The sequence below is a fragment of the Hyaena hyaena genome, unplaced genomic scaffold (assembly GCF_003009895.1).
Source record: "Hyaena hyaena isolate Hyena2069 unplaced genomic scaffold, ASM300989v1 scaffold_1674, whole genome shotgun sequence".
NCBI lineage: Eukaryota > Metazoa > Chordata > Mammalia > Carnivora > Hyaenidae > Hyaena > Hyaena hyaena.
Genome location: NW_024082302.1, coordinates 212115 through 229066, shown reverse-complemented (window position 1 = coordinate 229066; position 16952 = coordinate 212115). Strand labels below are relative to the sequence as shown.

The 16952-nt window shown below is 34.4% G+C and overlaps 1 protein-coding gene across 1 annotated transcript in view; it reads right to left on the bottom strand.

The window, feature by feature from the left end:
• Positions 1 to 16952, bottom strand: part of LOC120226379 (netrin receptor DCC-like) — a gene marked incomplete at its 3' end in the record, with an annotated part of 36931 nt that overhangs the window by 7105 nt on the left and 12874 nt on the right. The window lies entirely within an intron of this gene.

Sequence of the window (16952 nt, the reverse complement as noted above, 5' to 3'; positions counted from 1 at the left end):
TTGTAGTGAACAATCACTTCTATTTACCAATGAACTATACCTTGTTTTTATTTTATTTTTATTATTTATTTATTGCATTACTCCTAACACCTTCTTCATGTTAACCTTTTACTATATTTTTCACTCAATGGTATACAAGTGGAGTCATGTGTCCAGCACTCTCATCATGGGACACAACAGTTCCATCGCCCTTAAACTCTCCTCATATTGTCCCTTTGGCAATTATTCCCTTACCCAATCCCTCAATATTAATTTGACTAATGGATTTTAAAATTTCATTCCTCTAAAAATATGCTCTTATGATTAATCTTGCTAATTTATTTTCAGCATTATTTTTTAAAAATCTAGGCTTTTGCTCTTGTTCCATAACAATGGATAACATCTATGGAGGACTATATGAATAAGCACCATACCCAACATTTTAATAAATGTTTGAACATTTCATACATACTTTGTGCTCTTAGCTATCCTACAGATGTCCTATTTATCATAACGTTTTAATTTTCAAAGTTAAGATTTGTAATTTTAATTGCATTGTATCTTTTTGTTTACTTTTAACATATTTTTCCTTAATCTTATTTGTCTGAGGTCAAATAATCTTATTATTCCATTATTTCACATTATTTTTAGGTACTTTTGTTTGTACAGTATTCATTTTACTCTATTATTGCTCCTGAAATTGAAAATAAGTGTAAGTAGAAACAGAGTAGAGTGGTGGTTGCCAGAGATTAAGGGGTGGGGGAAATGGGGAGATGTTGGTCAAAGGGTACAAACTTCCAGTTAAAAGATAAGTTATAAGTTCTGGGGAGCTAATGTACAGCATGGTGACTATACTTAACAATATTGAATTACTGTATAATGTACTTGAAAGTTGCTAAGAGAGAAGACCTACAATGTTCTTACCATACATATACACAAAAAGGTAACCATGAGAAGTGATAGGTGAAGCTACTAACTTTATTGTGGTAATAATCAAGTTGTACATACTGTATATCTTAAACTTACACAATACTGTATGTCAATGGTATCTCAATAAAGCTGGAAGAAATTAAAAAGAAAACAGAAAATACAAAATAAAAAAATAAGATAAAGCCAGAAAAAGAAAAAAAGCACATAGAAAATTAAGGGGAGTAGGTAGATATGCAGACAATGTTCTATAAAGGAGCTTTTGACAGATTCATCCTTTTAATACCAAAATTCTGAAAAAAATATGTATCTTGAGGGTATGTGTCTGTATCCTCCAATTTCTGACATTGACAATCTTATGCCTATTGATAATCAAGGTAGACTACTGGAAGGGGGTTGTCTGCCCAGGCCTGGGAAACAATATGATGTCTTTTGAAGAGATAATTGACCAAAATCTAAGTCCTATAGCCTCTGCACTTCTACCACTGATCTTGTCTCACAATGATGACAACTCAATAGGAAAAAGTAGGGAGGAAAAAAAGTAAGATATTCCTCAGAGAAGAGACATTCCATGTCATGTCCAAAGTTTAACCTTAACAAAACCAGTCAAGATGGCTCCTTCTTTGGTTTTCTCTGGTTTAGAGAAACTGCAGAATCCCAACTCCCGTCATCAATAGGGTGACTTTTTTATTCCACTGTTGGAAAAAAAAATGGCCTATATCTGTTGAGTTCTTGATTTGACAAGTAAAAGCAGAAAATTAAGATAACTGTCTAGGGAGAAGGTTGGCATGTCAAATAGAACACAGGAAAAAACACAATGAAGTTCAATTTTATTTACAAACTCCTGGCTTCTTGAGTGGGAAAACCAAGGCTTGACAGTTACAAGCAACACCTTTGATGTAGCTTTCTACGAGCACTGTGGGATCAGAGCCTATCAATATCTGGGAGATTTGTTTTCTCAATTTCATGCTCAAGAACACCAACTTCAAAAATCATAGAATATAACTAGAATTTTTTGTCTTCCCATGATAAATTTTATCAGCTACTTCATATTGAATAATCTCCAGATATTGGGCCATTCACATAATAAATCTCAGGATGTACTTTCATACCAAAGGATGATGGAGGGATGTGCTTCCCAAAGGATGTACTTCCATGAATTTTCCAGGTTCATTTTCCTGTAACTGGATTAAAACCCTAGTCTCTCAAAACTATAGATCTATTTGCGTCCCCCACTCCCAAACCCCTCAATATCTCTAAAATTTATGGCAAGCTAGTTTTCTCTAGAAAACTTGCATTTTTATTTTAACATCTTACTTAAGGAAAAGGTAACATTCATTTAAGTAAAAATGTACCAAAGAGAGCAAAAGATGTTTCTAGTTCTCATTTGATTTGTAATTTTTTTGGACTGTAATAATGGACAACAATAGAGAATCAAACAATATAGATTGTATGAGTTTAACATAAATAATATCTGGCTACAGATGTTTATATATTGACCCATCTATTCAATATTAATGAAGCATCTACCATGCAGCAGGTACCATGCAAAACACTGAGAAGTTCAAATAAAATAAAGCATAGTCTTTGCTTATAGTCTGCTAAGAAGAGTGTGATAGTTGTTGGGGTACCTAGGTGGCTCAGTAAGTTAAGCGTCTAAGTTCAGCTCAGGTCATGATCTCACGGTTCGTGGGTTCGAGCCCCGCATCAGGCTCTGTGCTGACATCTAGCTCAGAGCCTGGAGCCTGCTTCAGATTCTGTGTCTCCCTCTCTCTCTAACCCTCCCTGCTCATGCGGTCTCTCTCTCTCTCTCTCTCAGAAATAAATAAATAAATACATACATACATACATACATACATACATACATAAATACGTAAATAAAACATTAAAAAAAAGGAGTGTGATAGTTGCTGATGTCGTGCCCAAGACAGCAGGCTTAGAGGAAAGACATCTGTATGCAACTCATATAAAAGAAGGCTTTTAGAAGTAAAACATCCAGTGGGTTTTGAAGGAGAAGTAGGGTTAAAGTCACATGAAAGGGCTCTCTGGCAGCGGAAACACTAAGTGTAAAAGTATGAATGAAATACGATGGAGTGCGTATATATACAAAGATGTGATGGCATGTCAGACAAGGTTATGGGCAGTACTACAACTGGAAGAATTTGAACAGAGAAATGATGCCATCAGATCTGGTTAGGAAAAATCACTCTGGCAGCATGACGGCATCTAGGGAGGAGCAAACTGATGTCTTCCCACAGAAGACCAGGTTGGAGGCTATTTTCAGGTGACCAAAGATGACAGCCTGACATAAACTAGAGGGGTTAGGAGCAGAGAGGAGGGAATGGATTTCAAGTCTGTTAGGGAGGTAGAAATTACAGGTCTTGGGTATGTGGGTAAGAAGTGATAATGGAGGAGTTGAGGATGGGGAACCTGCTGGCTCAGATGACTGACGGATATGGGTACAAGTCCCAATGTGAAGAACACAATAGGGAGAACACAGTCTTCTATCGTAGGAATGATACCTTGAAAGATCAGCTCACCTCATCTTACCACCTCCAGTTGCATAAAAGGTTGTGTTTGAGCCCTCCATCTTTACTATACTTGAAAATACCAAAGAAATAAAACAATAACAAAAATTTAAAAACCATCCTTGACCCTTCTATTTTTGATTTATATGAGAAGTGATAGCTTTGCTTTCCTTTGCCTTCAAGCCCATTACTAGAATCAACCACTGCCAACTAGTTTGATATAGGGGAAAGAAAACTTTATGTCCTACTATCAGTACTGGTGACAGTCTCAACACCATTTATTGAATAATCTACTGGTTGAAATGCCAAGTTCATTTTAAAGTTTATTTCTCAAATAGAGCAAGAAATATTTCTGTCCTCTATATTCTGTTACATGGATCTACTTGTCTATTTCTATGCCAGACAGTACTGTATTGATTTTTAAATCATGCTTTATTGTAAATGTTAATGTTTATTCTACTTTTCAAATTTTCTCGGAATTCTTTTACATTTATTCTTCCCTATGAAGTACATTCTGATTGGAAGTGTATTTATTAAATTAATCATTAATTTGGGAAGAACCATTGACACTACGGTAACATTTTATATCAAGAAATATATTTCTGTTATTCACATCTTATTTTATATCTTTTAATAAATAAAATTTTATTTTCTTTATATACCTTTAGTTTGTTAAATTTAGTCTTAGATATCATACTTTAGGTTGCCATATGAATCCATTTATTTTTAACATTTTTAAAAATGTTTTTTATTTATTTCTGAGAGAGAGAGAGACAGCATGATCAGGGGAGGGTCACAGAGAGAGAGGGATACAGAATCTGAAACAGGCTCCAGGCTCTGAGCTAGCTGTCAGCACAGAGCCCGACATGGGGCTCGAACCCTTGAACCGCGAGATCATGACCTGAGCCGAAGTCGGACGTTTAACCGACTGAGCCACCCAGGCGCCCCTCTTTTTAACATTTGAACTAATTATTACCCAGTATCAAAAAAACCCTATTTTATGTGTGTATGCATATATAAGTATATGTATATGTATATATATTACCTTTTTAACTTTTCTTATTAATTCTAAGTTTTTTAATGTAGTTTCTTTTTAAAAAATTTTTAATGTTTATTTATTTTTGAGAGAGAGAGAGAGACTCAGTGTGAGTGGGGGAGGGTCAGAGAGAGAGGGAGACACAGTATCCAAAGCAGGCTCCAAGCTCTGAGCTGTCAGCCAGAGCCAGACATGGGGCTCAAACTCACAAACTATGGGATCATGACTTAAGCCAAAGTCGGCTGCTTAGCCAGCTGAGCCACCCAGGCATCCCAAATGCAGTTTCTTGGAATTCCCAAATATACATTCACACTGTTTGTAAAAATAATATGTCTTTCCTTCTTTAATAACATATAGCTTTTTAAGTTGTTTTTTGGGTTTATTTCTTATCAAAACCTCTGCAATAATAAAAATAGTAGGAAACTTCCCTGGTTTATTTGGATCTTAAAGACAATGTATTTTGTATTTTAGTATTTAGTAAAAGGCTTACTTTTAGTTTCTTACAAAAGAATAACATTTTGAAAGTTTCCTTATATTCACATAGTCACGTGAATTTTTAAGAAATTGGTAATGACTGCCTAATTTTACAAAATGCCCTCTTGCATATGATATATGATGATGCCTCTTTAAACTATACTTTAATTAGATTGTGGGCTTTTAAGACACATTGAATGTATGCCCTGCTTTTGCATCAGAAGAGAATACATCATTCCCTAATGCAGACAACAGAATTTTATCATCATGAACAAGAAGATTCATAAGACCAATGATATTAGTATTTAATATTTCATATTACTGTCAAAGTTTGAGATCTAATATATGCAAATCAGCAACAATAAGCATTTGTTGAGTGCTCAATATATATCAGACACATTACTGAGTACTTTGTTGCCATTATCACAATTAAATCTCACCCAGATCTGTTGAGATACATACGTTGTTATACCCTACTTACAGACGAGAAAACTCAGGTCTTAGGGAAGTTAAGTTATTTGTGCATGATAATACAGGGAGAGGGGCAGAATTCAAACCTAGTTATTAAGATTTCAGATCGGACAACCCTATTCACTACATTATCCTTAGAAAAAGTCAAGGAAGTCATAAGGGGATTAAACATTTCATGAGGATACTATCGAGTGTGCTATGGCTAAGGAAAGAATGTGAAACTTCTTTGAACATTTTTCCAAGTCTAAATAATTTGCACCGTCCGTTGTGTGGTGGAGCTCTGAGATTTTGAACAACCACTTGCCCGAGAACGAAAGCAGATTTAAATTGCTTTCAAAACTTAGTTTGTTTTTGCCTACAACGCTCCTTATATGTAAGATGGATTCTACTTGAATGAGATTAAAGAGGTGGATTCTTCTGTTTCATGATGGATTGGCTGCTATACCAATGGCTCATTTCATTTGCTAGTCTCTTTGTCAAGTAGTAACCCAAAATATCATGGGTATGTCCTATCAAAAGCTCATGTGAAAGAAGTATTTTTTCATGACATGCCACATATAACCTACATTCCTGTGTGTATAAAATCACATACTAACATTGTTATATCACTAGAACACCACATTTGTGACCTCATTGGTATAGATTCCACTTCTTTTTTTAAATAATTTTTAAATGTTTTATTTATTTTTGAGAGAAAGATATGAGATAGGATGAGCAAGGGAGGGTCAGAGAGAGAAGGTGACACAGAATCCCAAGACAGACTCCAGGCCCTGAGCTAGCTGTCAGCACAGAGCCCGAAGTGGGGCTCAAACCAAAGAACCATGAGATCATGACCTGAGCTGACGTCGGACGCTTAATCAACTGAGCCACCCATGTGCCCCTAGACTCCACTTCTTACCCTCAAATTGGTATCTTTAACTTGAATGTATTTTAAATGGCATTTTATGGACTTTCACTAAGAATTTTATCAAATAATAGTGAAAGAAAAATAACTTCTGCATTGGTTGAAAGTAAAAAAATATCCATTTTATAAAACTTTCCCTATATTTTTAATCTAATAGATATATAAGTAAACAAGATTGCTTAGATATCAGGTGCCAAAAGTTACATTCTAGATATAATATGATTTCTTTTGGACCAATGAATTACTTGGGAGAATGTTTTGATATTTACGAACATGTTGGATATCCTATTATCATTGACTATTAGTTTCATTATACTGGTGATCAATGTGTTTAGTATTATCTAAGAACTTTTATATCCATTTCATTACAGCAAAATACTAAATATACTTTGGATGCTTTTGAAAAAATATGTGATTCTGTAATTGTGCATTTTTCAATTATGACAGGTAAATTTTCCACATTCCTTTCTTTTTAATTTTTTTTTCTGTTCTGAGATGTGTAAAAATCTCCAAATATAATATTTGTTTTGTATATAACTTCCAGGTTACAAAGCTAGAGGAACAAATTAAATGAAACAAGAAATAATTAGACAAAAGCAAATATGAGGGTTGTTGAAAATAGAGGACAAAAACCTAGTCTTTTCAATAAATCAGAGTAGGAGAAAAGGAATTGTGGTGGACTGAGAGCCTTAAGGGATATAAAAACTATATAGTGTGTAATTCTACATTCAGTTCTAGTTTGTACGAGTGATCAGTAAAGAAAGTTTTTTTGGGTCCACTGAAGAAATTTGAATATGATCAGGATTTTAGGTAAAATCATAATCTGCAAAGATAAAAGTGAAAATAATTGAAAACAGAAGCTTGAAAAACAGTAAGCATATGTTCTCATTTTAGTTACATATATATTTTTTCATTATAACAAATATTTTATGTATGTAGGTGTATATTGAAATGTGTATAATGACAAAAATTAAAGGATCTATATTTAGGTGTTAAGAGTGATAATCTGATCATCTTGGGATGGTGAGACTTGTGTTGGTTTGTTGTATTTTCTACCTACAACTGTATACATTTACTGATTCTATACTGATAAATATGTACTAAAATGTTTATAAATTTTTTCTTAAAAATATGTCAAGATTTGTTTAAATAGCATAAATTTGTTATAAAAGCCATATATTTCTAAGTAATACATATTTCTTCAACAATTTACATACTTTCAATAAGTCAATGCTTTTACCATTAATAGCGACTCTATCCTTAGAGATGTTTTTGGCCTTAAGAAAATTACCAAAGAAACACCTGCACTTGCTTTTTGTTAGGATGACTGTTTTTTTCACCCATCTCTTTATTTTCGAGTTTTTCATATTTTAATATTTATAAGTTTTGCCAGTTGTAAATACAATCGATATGGATGTCTTCAAAATTCCATTTAGTAATGGAATCCTTGAACTGGTGAGTTTAATACACTTATACTTATAGTTGTAACTCTATTAAAGTTTATTTATAAGATTTTATTATGCACTTTTAACTTTCTATTTATTCATAACAAAGTATTATTTTTCATTTTTATGACCTCATTTGTATAGGCAAAAGAGTCCCTCCCTCTATTCTATTTTTCCTCTACTAGATACAAAATAATATACTCTATATCCTTCTATTTGTAATATTTTCAATGTTGAGATCACATATAATTGTAGTCTGAAGTTAATTATATCATTTCTTTCCACAAGAACATTATAAAAACAATTTCAAAACGGTTTAACTGCCACGATCGCCTTCTTCTTTACTGCCTCATATTCACCAACTTTATAAACTCTCCAAAACACAATTTTTCTTTTAGATGGCCATAATTTGTTCAGATGTAACCATATGTCACATTATCTTGTAAATCACTCTTCCAATAGTACATTTAGTCAGTTTATTTCCTTTTATAAGATGTAAATTCTATTTTTAAAAACTTAATGTTTATTTATTTTTGAGACAGACAGAGACAGAGCATGAGTGGGGGAGGGGCAGAGAGATGGAGACACAGAACCTGAAGCGGTTTCCAGCTCTGAGCTGTCAGCACAGAGCCTGATGCAGGGCTCAACCTCACAGACGGTGAGATCATGACCTGAGCCAAAGTCAGACGCCCAACTAACTGAGCCACCCAGGCGCCCTAAATGTACAGTCTTTATTAAAAAAATGGTGGTGGTAGTCTATTTTTCCTTATGCCTCCTTTCCTTGAATAATTATTTAGTTGGATATACAATTCTTTAATGATAGTAATTTTTTTTATCAGTGCTTTGAAGACATTTCATTGTTTTCTGCTTTAATTGTTGCTATCGGGGAGACTTCATCAGTATAATTGTAGTCTCTAAATAAGTAATCTCTCCTCAGGAATTTTAAGCTCTTCATTTTTCTTTACCTTTGATTTGTACAATGTGTTAAAGGTAAAGCATTATTTCTGACTTCAATATTTCATCAATTCTGGAAAATTATTGCTTATCTCTTCAAAATTTATTTCTCTTCCATTCTTTATTTTCTCTTGGAATTATAATTGAAGCATGTTAAATTTTCTTATTCCATCTTTTGTCTTTCAAGTTCTCCTTTATTTCTTCTATCAGTGTGTATTTTTATGGTGTTCTGAGCATTAAAAAAGATTCTTTCTCAGATGGAGCTTGGCCTTTTGAATTTTTTGTAAAATATATTGTTTACATAATTTACATGGTTTATATTTGAGATTAGAAGTTTCATGACTTGTATATTTATTTGTAGTTATCAGTATAAAATTATACATCTATTCCATGTATGTATGTGTGTATGTTGTTACGTGTGCACATTTGTCTGTATGTATGTGTGCGTGTGCATCTGTATGCCTGTGTGTATGCATGTATGTCTCATGTGCATATATGCATGTGTGTATCTTTGCATGCATACATGTATATGTGCATACATGCATGTATGTCTGTTGTATGTATGTAGTCATCATTACCCTGGAATCTTATCTACTGTAGCTGTTAATTCTTTGCCCAATTTTAAAAATATTTTTGCCTTTGTCTTAAAAATATATAGTTTTGTTTTTTAAACAGGACCTGAAAGTCTCTTTTATAAAGGGAAGTCAATTCAGTTTTATTCAGTTTTAGAATTTCTCTCATCTAAAAGTGTTTTCCATTTCTCCTTAATAATAACTTTATTTTCTGTACTTTGCTGCATAACATATTATTGATTTTTTATTTTTCCAATAATTTAGAAAACACATATATTTTTATTTTTATTTTATTAATTTTGAGAAAGAGAGAGAGAGAGAGAGAGAGTGAGAGAATGTGAACTTATGAGGGAGGGGCGGAGAGAGAGAGAGGGAGAGAGAAAATCCTAAGCAGGCCCTATGCTGTCAGTGCAGAGCCTGACATGGAGGTCAAATGCACAAATGATGACATCATGACCTAAGCAAAAAATCAAGACTTGGACGCTTAATCAAGTAAACCACCCAGGTGTCCCTAGAAAATACATATTTAAAAAAAAAATTTTAAAGTAGTTCTTGGGTACTTTTTTTTGCCATGGTGTTTATCTTCTATCAAATCTTAGACAATTTTGGGCCTTAGCTTATTTCTTTAACTATCTATTAGGTAAGACTATCATCATAGAACATATTGTTTATCTCTGCTTCTTGCTTAATTTAAGCTTTCATTAAATGTTTAGACTCTGAAATTCTAGATTTTTGACCTTCTCATTTCTATATATTATGTTTCCCTTTTCTTGACCTATTTTTCTATTTCAAGCTTAGTGCTTACTGTTTTCATACCTTTTGGCTAATATGAAACTAAAATAAAATGCAAACTGATTTATAATATTTTATGCTAACTTTTATTTTGATAGAAGCATACAGTTGGGCCTTGAACAATGTGGATTTGAACGATACAGGTCCACTTACATGCAAATATTTTTTTCAATAAAAACAGTACTGCAAATGTATATTCTCTTCCTTCTGATTTTTTTAATATTTTTTCTCTAGCTTACTTTATAATAAGAAAGCAGTATATAATACATAAAACATACAGAATATGTGTTAACTTATACCAGACTATGGTATTGGTATGTCTTATAGTCAACAGTAGGCTTTTACTAGTTAAGTTTTGGAGAAACTAAAGTTATATATGAATTCTCAACTACATGGGGAGCAGTGTGCTTAACCTTGGCATTGTTCAAAGGTCCGCTGTCCTTCTCTTTGTCAGTTACTCAAACAACACCAAAATATTTTTTCTCTGGTAACTACTATTACTGCTATACTGAGTGGTTTAAATTACCACAAGTTTAGAGGCTTAAAACAAAACAAATTCTTTATGCCACATTTCTAGAAGTTAGAAGTCTAATATCAGTCTCAGGGAGCTAATATATAGATGTCAACCCAGGAGCATGTTCCTTCTTGAGGCTTCGGGAATGATTGCTTTCTCGCCTTCTCCAACTTCTAGACATTGCCCATCTTCTGTGGCCCCTGTGATCACTCCAACTTTTGCTTCTGTGATCACATTGACCTTTGGCACTCTTCTTACTTCCCTGTTAGAAGGGTCTTCATGAGTACATTGGGCCCACCTGGGTAATCCTGAATAATACCCTATCTCACAATCCCTAATTTAATAACATCTACCGAATCTCCTTTTCCATGTAAACTAACATATTCACAGATTCCAGGAATTAGGACACGGACATTTTGGAGTGGGAGGCTATTATTCAGCCTACCCTAACTCACACATATGTTTTACTGGCCTTCATTCCATCTTTCCTTCCATTTCCTTCTCCTTCTTCTTTTCTTTTTCTATTCTTCAGTTTCTTCCAATTAGCCCAAAATTTATTTTTCTCATTTCTCATTCTGCCCAGAGTTTTTCCACTTTTCATACCCTATTTTTTTTTTAAATGAAGATGACAATTTTAATAGACAGTGTTCTTTCTTTCATGGTGGTCTCATCATTTTAGATTTTATTATTATTCTGAAAATAAGCTTTCAGGTGTTCCTGCTCAAAGCCATGTTCTTGGAGAATATCATATAACACGCAGGTTCGAAAACACAGACATTTCTTTGTGGTTGAGTTCTCAAATGAAATGCATTTGTAGTAATCCTGTTTTACCCTTACTCAATCAGGCTAATAGGGCTAATTATCTCTTTCCTGGGGGCAGGAAATTAGAGCCTGCTCCTAGGTTCACAGTTTTTGCTACATCACTTAGTTGCACTTTCAGGAGTCTCTCTACATTGTTAATTTTGCTAGCCAAGCTCTTCCATTTTAGGGTAGGAGTTTAACTTTAAGTCTCATCATTATTGATTGCAAATCACGATTTCTACCTGTTCACTTCAAAATTAAGGGGGGCAAAAGCAGCACAAACTGATCTTCAGGCTCAATTTTCTGGAGAATACCTTGCTGAACTTCATCACAAATTCTTTCATATCCTTATACAAGACATTTACATAAGAACTTTGGGGAATTCTAATGATCTTTTTCCTTTAAGTTGAGATTTTGAGGCACAAAATAAATATTTTAAAACTTTCCAGCTGTTGGTAACAACAGCAAACGTGCTTTCAGGGAGCCCTGAACAAATAGTGAGATTTGGCTCCATAATTACTTTAACAAAGCATCCTAATTAAAAGGACAATCCATTAAGGAATTGGAGATTTTCTACAAGTAACTGTTGATTTTCACAAGGATTCAGCCAAGCAGAGAATGCAAGAAGAATTACAGAAGTCACAGAAGGAGAAGGGATTGCTTTTAATTATGGGCACTTCCCACTGTCTCTCCTGAGTAACGTGCAGGGCTCAGTTGCGACCCTAATGAGAAGATCATCCCTTTGGAGTTCACCAGGAGACTCAAAGGCAAGAGGGAAAAGTTTTATGTAACACAATGCACCTAGGGAGGACTAACATTGCAGTTCCCTCTCAGCTGAGGTTTCCTTGGCTACTGCAAAGAATGCTTCCCACTTCAGTTGGTTTTCAAAATGGCTGCTTCCCCCTTATCTATTATTTAAGGGAAATCAAAGCAATTGTATGTAGAAATTTCTTACTTCAGGACTCAAAACTTTCCTACATGAGCCTAGAAGCTATAGTAGAAGCTATTTGTATCTTATTTTACAATTTAAACATTTACATGAATGAGTTAAAATGAGATGAACATTTTGGGGTACCTGGGTGGCTAGGTTGGTTAAGCATCTGACTTCAGCTCAGGTCATGATCTCACGGTTTGTGAGTTCAAGCCCCACACAGGGCTCTGTGCTGATAGCTCAGAGCCTGGAGCCTGCTTCAGATTCTGTCTCTGTCTGTCTCCACCCCTCCCCTACTGGTTTTTTCTCTCTCTCAAATATAAAGAAACATTAAAGTTAAAGAAAATGAGATGAATATTTAAAGAAATTTCCCTTAACTTAAATATATATTTACATATCTTTATATTCATATTTCTGCATCTACATATGGAAACAGAACAAGTCATCAGGCTGTGTATTCTTTGGAACTACTTAAGACCACTTCTGAGATTGCCCATTTGTCCAAATACTGATTCCTAACAAGGGTAACACTTTTTAATATTTGAATGATGCATTAAAATAAGAAAAACAAAGGGAAGGAAGAGAAATTGAAATCAGTTTAGAGGAATATCAGTGAAAAGAGGTTATGGGTCAATAAACTAAAAATGTCTTAGGACCAACTATGTGTGATTCTATTAATTTCTTACAGCTGATAAAGCACTGTTATACAAAGCAATTGAGCCATATCTGTCCACACTCATATAGCTAATGCCCTAAAATGGCTGTTTCTATCATGCTTTGGGTTCCTCAGGAAACTAACAATAGAACTCCCCTATGACCCAGCAATAGCACTGCTAGGAATTTACCCAAGGGATACAGAAATGCTGATGCATAGGAGCACAAGTACCCCAATGTTCATAGCAGCACTCTCCACAATAGCTAAAACACGGAAAGAGCCTAAGTGTCCATCAACGGACGAATGGATCCAGAAGATGTGGTTTATCTATACCATGGAATACTACATGGCAATGAGAAACAATGAAATCTGGCCATGTGTAGCAACATGGATGGACCTTGAGGGTGTTATGCTGAGCGAAATAAGTCAGGCAGAGGAGGACAAATATCATATGTTTGCACGTATAGGAGGATTAGGAGGAATTTAACTGAGGAACAAGGGGGAGAAGAAGGGGGGAAATGGTGGAGGAAAGGGAGAGAGGCAAACCATGAGAGACTCTTGAATGCTGACAGAAACTGAGGACTGATGGATGTGGGGGGGAGGGGAATGGGCATGGAGGAGGGCACTTGTGGGGATGAGCACTGGGTGTTATGTGGAAACTAATTTGACAATAAACTATTTAAAAACAAAAAAAAGAATGAACAATTTCAAGCCATAATCTAGAACAGTATAATGTACAAGAAGCATCAGTTCCACTGATGTCTGAGTAACTATAATCCAAATAAAGAAGTGAAAGAATGAGAAAGGGGGTTTTATTTGAAATGTATTGAAATGTGTTAAGATAATCGACTGGTCAATGAGTAGCACTTGGATGAGTGAGAACGCATTTAAACTAATCATGGCAGAAATAATTTTCCTAAAGGCATTCTATTTGAAGAATATCTACTATGCTGGCCTATACACCCTCCTTGTGATCTTAGTCAACCTTCTTTTCCTGAAGTCTTTAGTTCAAGCACTTTTAGTTTTCATGAAGTGTTTTCAATCTGTGCAGTCATTATTTGTTTATCTCTGAAGATAACTATTCCTATCTCTTTTATGTTTGTATTTCCCATGACTGGGCCCACTATAGGTTCTTAATTATATTTCATAATAAATGCAACAATACTCAAGAAAGGAAAAAGTAAGCAAGAATGTTACATGCAGAAGAGGGGCATTATTAAGCCAACAGTATAGAGATGTTCAAACAAATCCAATTAAACAGTATTTATTAAGACTCTATTCATGAACAGAGCATAGAGATTCTTGATTAAAACAGATGTATGGATTGGATTATATTAAGATTGCATGAGTATGAAAAGCAGACAGTTAAATAGAAGTTTTGTGCCATCTGAGGGGCTGTGATTTTACATTTTGGTTCCACTAGATTGTGAGTCAATTGGAGTGAGAAGGAAGAGCACATAAGTCAAGTGGAGAGCCCCATTCATCCTGGATATTTTATAGGACCTTCGGCACCTCTGCTCCATTTATTTTCACTCCTTCCAGTAAGAGATATAGTTCCTTAAGTTTGGGTAAATGATATGACCTCATTTCTTAGAATCTTCTGCCTTGAATCACTGTCTTTTATTGTCACTGGGTCAGTTCTAGAGGATTAGTGGAGGATTTGCTCCAATGATCTGTATTGGACATATGATGTAAAAATCCTGGTCCTGAGTTTCAGATCCACAATTACTACCTTAGTTATTTGATTAAGTTAGTTAAAGTTTTTTAGCCTGAGTTACTGTCCTTTAAAAATAAGGCTAATAATATATACCTCATAAAGGTAAATGAGAGGATTAAGAACAAGTAATATAAATGTTAAAAGCTATTTCTCAAGTAAATAGAAAAATAAGGTATAATGTAGCTTATCAGAATTGTCCTTTTATTCTTTAAATAAAGCAGAGCACAACATCATGACTTTACACCCAGCCACCCTGACCTCCTCCCCATACTTCAGCTAACAATTGGGCTTCAGCCTCAGGATGTCTGTTTTTGCTCTTCTGGCTGGAGGCCTCTTGTCTGACCTATTCCTATGGCTGCCTCCCTCACTGCCTTAAGATCTCTGCTCATATTTTACCTAATCAGAGAGATTCTCTCAATACCCTACTTAAAACTCCCTAATCTTTTGCTATTGCCTCTTCCATGCTTTAGTTTTCTTCAGAGCATTTATCATTATCCATCTCTATCTCAATAAAATTTATACCCCTTGAGACTAGGGACCTTATTTATTGCTTTACCCCTGGTACCTAAAATAATGCCTGGTGTATATAAATCTTCAAAAAGAAATGTATGTTGAATAAGTAAATACATGAATGTTCCCTAATCTATTCGTGAAGGACATATACTTTATGAAGTGTGACTTTTTGTAGCTCCACAACTTTTCAGTTTATAATGATGAAGACAAATTAAGTAACATCTTCTAAGCCCCAAGTTACTTTCCCAAAGAAATCTAGCATTACCTCTAAGGTTGTCCTGAGTTAGCCCATGGTTGTCTAATCTAATTCAATTGTTAATGCTTCAGCCAGAGTAATCTCTTCAAAATGCAAATATAATTAAGTCACTATTTTAAAAAAATCCTGTAATGACTTGCTTAGGATGAAGCACGTTATTGCTTTAATGACATTCTTAGGACAAAGTTCAAAATCCTTAATTTGGTCTTGCCCAATTTAGAACCTGCTATCTTACAAACCTCAACACATGTCATCTCTGTGTTTTAGTCTTGATGGTCTTTTTTCAGGCCTCAAATAGTATCATGGTCCATCTTGACTTCAGAACTGCATTCACCTTGCCCTCCATGCTTCCTCCCTCAGTTTGTAATGTCTGCTTTGCACTCCAAACTCCTATTCCTCCTTCCAGTCTCAGTTTAAATGCAAGCCTTCTAAATGTCTATTTGTCTATCAATCTATCTATTCATTCTATGGTGATAGACAGGATATTTCCAATATTCAAGCAGGTTTGAACTATGAAATGGGAATTTTCTATGACTTCACCTGGAATGTCTGTTTTTCTTTGCTACACTTTAAACTCCACAAGGAGAAGATCATGTCTCCTACCCACTATTATACCCTCAGTGCTTGGGTCTTAGTAAATTTCCTGAGAATATTCTTTAATATGCTGTCAAATGGTAGGAATTACCATTATTGTGGAAATGGCAATTGTTATTGTTTCACCGCCATATTAATTATTTTGTAAAGCAGAATCTATGACTATAGGAAGATCATGAGTGATAGTGAATTACTTGGAGGAAGGAAAGATCAAGAAAGAGAAAAATAAGAAGGAGGGGTTCAAGGAACAAGGGGGGACAAACTGGAGAGAGGACAATGCAAGAACTAGAACAAGAATAAAAATGAGGGAAGGGGGGAGAGAGCAAAACAGACAGAGGGGAAGGGACATAGAATGTTTCATTTCGCAGTAACTTGGATGCTTTGAGGTCTACCAGTGAAGAAATAAGAGGATTTGATGGTCAGTGATTTAGACAGTCTCATTTTCAACATATACATTTTTTTTTTGTTTAGCCACTTTTTCTTGTTCTCAGTTTTCATCACGTAGCTTAAGTGTACTGATCATAACTAACTTATTTTTCAAGTACCTCTTCTTTTCATAAATTTCTACTTCTTTAATTTATAATTCTAATTCTTTATCGTATATTTCTGCTTTATTACTTAGACTTTTTTTCTGTTGCTTCTATTACCCATTTCTCTTGAATTTTGTTTTCCTATTAGTCATGATGTTTTTATTTCAAAAACTATTTCTCGTCTGCTATATTTGATGATTTTACTTATATTTAAATTACTGATATGTGACTTTTATACAAACCTCAGTATCTCATCCACAAATATCTTAAGACAACTACCAATTAAGTAAATAAGGCAGATTGTTTCTTGTTTAAAAAAATGAAATGTCAAATATTAATGACCATATCACAAGCAACAA